Genomic DNA, 4,333 nt, shown 5'->3' on the forward strand with positions numbered 1-4,333 from the left:
AACTCACCCTTAGGCATTCACACACACATCACCAATATTTTGGCACAAAGAAGAAAGGTAAGAATATGTTGAATCTGTCTGTTGCTGCATAGGCGAAAGTTATGTACAAATTTCACTTTTGCATCTCATTGCCCATAACTGTGGTGCATGCAAGGACCCTCGATTATAGTTACAAACAGAGGCGTCATTAGTTTTTAAAGATACAGAGAGACTTAATCCCTAGGAATGCACTAACAATAATATAATAATAATAATGACATATAATCATGATTTGTATTATCCACTGTCCATCAGCTAATCTCTACTATACACTATGACAGCGGCTCTTAAACTTTTTTCCACAAAGTACCACCTCACAACACTTGTCTCTCCAAGTACCAACATAACGACTAAGGCAGTATGTTTAATATTTGTGACCACTGTAACATTGCACATAATTTGAACATTAACAATGTTTCTGAATATAGGAAAAAAAACCACTAATCACTTAATTAAGTGATTATTTGGCGTACCCGTAGATGGAGCCCGCGTACCACAGTTTGAGAATTACTGCACTATGGTATAAAGGAAAACTTGACAGATCTATTATCATATTTAAGCGTATAATGACAGTTTACATCAGGGTTGTCCAAAGTGCGACGTGGGGCCCATTTGTGGCCCGCAGTTCAAGTTTTTTTGGCCTGCGACATTGTGTCAAAAAAAAATTAAACAAAAAACAGCAGTAAAAATGAAAGACAGAAAGAGCAAAATATTTATTATATTCATAACTACCTATTTTTGTTATTATTAATCATACAATACACAATATATCAAGTTTATGAAGTACTTTGAGGCACTTGTGATTAATGGCTATATAAATAAACTGATTGATTGACTATGTGGTGAAGGAATGTTGAAATTTTGATACGAATAACTCAGGAGTGTCCAAAATGCGGCTTTAGGTCAGCAGCCTGGTGTTCGTGTTCTGGCTACCTCCAGCTGCAAATGGCCCCTCTGATAGTGTTTCTTCACCTGGCTCCTCTGTACTCATCTCTGTCTGTCGGTGTATTTGACTGATGATGGGGGAAGGTGGGTCCTCGGGGCATTTTTTTAAGTCCGTACAGCCCTTTTGTGTTGCATTTCTTTTATGTATGAGCGCTTTATGAATACAGTTTGTTTTGATTTGATTTGCGGCCATCAGCTCAAGTTTTTTTGGCCCATAGCATATTGCCGGAAAAACAACAACAGTAAAAATGTAAGAAAAAAGCTATGCTGATGTTAAATAGCAGACACTATCAAGAAATGATTTTGGACTGCGCTACAAACATGACGCTACTATCAAGAATGTATCACCGCAGATGCAGGTCCAAAGCAAAGACAGAACGGCGGGTGAGTTTTTTCGAAGGAAGAAGCGTGCAACTGCGAACTATCGTGGCTGCTATCACGCAAATTTCCAAAAGCTAACATTAGCATTATCATTTTGATTTGAGCATCAAAATGTACTCATTAGTTTAGCAGGAACAGAGAATAGGCAGCATCGGCCGAAATCTCCTCACCTTTGAGCTTACGCCAGCGAGTGAAAGCCGGGACAATGTTGATTCTTGACTGTCCTTTTATCCGATAAGTCTCTGTTTTTCATTTCTTCAAAACTTTTCGTTTCTTTGGTTGTTCTGGAGCTTCAACCATGATAGCAGTGATTACACGTAGGCGTTCTTCTTCTTCTGTTTGTTTTCTGGCGGCATGCAGGCGTTCACATCGACTTCTGTCTTTTTAACGAATGGGGAAACATAATTAAGTTGTTTACATGTGTTTTAAAAAGTGAGTCTAAACTACATCCATGCAATTGCTTGGTTTTCGCCGCCCCACACACACACCAAGCGTGTGTGTGGGGCGGCGACATTAAGTTTAGCGAAGAATGGGGGCCCAGAATTTGGTGCCACGTCCCTGCTTCAGCTACTAACACTTTAAGTTGCGATACAGCATGTTTTGGGGTCAAAAGAACACTTCCACTGTGGGTGTCAAAAGGGCACAACAAAAGATTAATGACTCCAGGTTGCACTGCTGACCCAGGAAATTAGTTTTGTAGTTACCTATTTCCCAAAGCAGGAATAATCTTGCTAGAATTATATGAAAAGAGTGCGAGAACATGGTTCTTTTGATGTTGTAATAGAGAGGGTCTGCATTGCATGGTTACATCACTGAGCCAGAATGGAGGCTACAATCATCTCTTTCAGTCTCCTGACAAGTAGAGCTTATGTGGTGTGAAGTGACTCTGTCACGAACCCACAGAAAATGACACTGTGATAAAATCATTCTTTTCAGTTTAAGTCCAATACTTTGCTTTTTTTTTTGTTCAGTTCAGTCTCATCATTTTATAACAAACAACTATAAAAGGTGTCAACAAAACAGACAAGTGTTTGCATTAATTTTTTCATTCCAATCTAATCCAATTTAATCCACTTTATTTATTCAGCACATTATATAGCACGGTGGTTAAATTACTAATAAAACTAAAACAAGCAAGAACAAAACTAATCCAGTCAACCTTTTTTCTATACCGCTCGTCCTCAACAGGGTCACTGGTGAATTGAAGCCTATCCCAACTGACTTGGTGAACTGCTGAGGAGAGTCAGGGTGAATGGTAAATAGTAAATGGTTTATACTTGTATAGCGCTTTTCTACCTTCAAGGTACTCAAAGCACTTTGACACTATTTCCACATTCACCCATTCACACACTGATGGCGGAAGCTGCCATGCAAGGCGCTAACCATGACCCATCAGGAGCAAGAGTGAAGTGTCTTGCTCAAGGACACAACAGACGTGACTAGGTTGGTAGAAGCTGGGGATCGAACCAGGAACCCCCAGGTTACTGGCACACCAACCCGTGCACCCTGGATAGCTCGCCAGACAATCGTAGAACACTAATAAGCAAATTCCCACTTAGGGTCAAATTACAATTAATCTATCCCAACCATTTTCTACCGCTTGTCCCTTTTTGAAAAATATATTATTATTTTTGAAATGTGGGAGGAAGTTTCCATAGTAAACACACGCGTGCACAGAGAGAACATGCAAACTGTACACAGGAATATTTCAATGGAGAGTCAAGCGCATGATCTACTGACTGTGCTGCCAACATGCTGACGCAACTCAGTAAAAATAAAAGAATACATCTAGGAAATAAATAAAAGCCAACTCTCATGCTGGGCTAAAAGCTGAAGAATAGAAATATTATGCACTTTAACAGTCGTTACAGTGGGGGACAGTCTAATCTCCAGAAGAAGATTGCTCCAGAGATGTATTCATTCATTCTTTACCGCTTTCCTGATCAGGCTGACAGGTGAGTTAGAGCCTATCCCAGCTGAATTTAGGGTAAGGAAAACCACAGCCCATTAGTCAGGGATGTGTGCTTGGGGTAGGCAGGTGTGGCAGAGCCTAACTTGTCATAAGAAAAACCAATACTAAAATAAATATCAATATTTGTCCATTAAACTGTGTTAGTTTTTAACATTACTAGAGTAAAAATGACTGCATTCGCACAAAAATCTGACATGAGGCTTCTGGGTCTCATGCTGCCCCTGGTCTGCTCGTCGCCAAAATAATGTTTTTAACATAAGTGTGACATTTGTTATTCTTGGTCATCGGACTATGAACACAGCAGTCGGCACTTTATTAAGTTAACGTTAAAGTTCCAATGATTGTCACACAAACACTGGGTGTGGTGAAATGTGTCCTCTGCATTTGACCCATCCCCATGTTCTACCCCCTGGGAGGTGAGGGGAGCAGTGAGCAGCAGTGAGCAGCAGTGAGCAGCAGTGTGCGGCGCACTCGGGAATCATTTGGTGATTTAACCCCCAATTTCAACCCTTGATGCTGAGTGCCATGCAAGGAGGCAAAGGGTACCATTTTTTGTAGTCTTTGGTATGACTTGGCCCGGGGTTTGAACTCACAACCTACCGATCTCAGGGCGGACACTCTAACCACTAGGCCACTAATGAACAATATGAGAAAAAAGAGCTAAAAAAAAAAGCTTGCATACTAACAAGACTATGATAACAATAGCATGCTTACAGTTAGCATTAGTGAAATACCAAAATGTGACACTGGAGTGTTTACCTGTACACTGAAAGGGACAAGCGGTAGAAAATGGATGGATGGTATGTACCTGATAAATTAGCTAAACACTCTAGAATGCTGATGTCAGCATGCTAAAATGCTAACTGTAACATGCGTGAATTACCAAAGTATTTGACTTTGACATGTGTACCGGAATTGTTTAAAATGCTAGCCTGCTAACGTTAGTATGCATCAAGTACCAAAATATAACTGAGGTGTACTTACAAAATTTGCTAA

This window comes from Entelurus aequoreus, linkage group LG06, assembly GCF_033978785.1.
Source record: "Entelurus aequoreus isolate RoL-2023_Sb linkage group LG06, RoL_Eaeq_v1.1, whole genome shotgun sequence".
In the NCBI taxonomy this organism is placed as follows: domain Eukaryota; kingdom Metazoa; phylum Chordata; class Actinopteri; order Syngnathiformes; family Syngnathidae; genus Entelurus; species Entelurus aequoreus.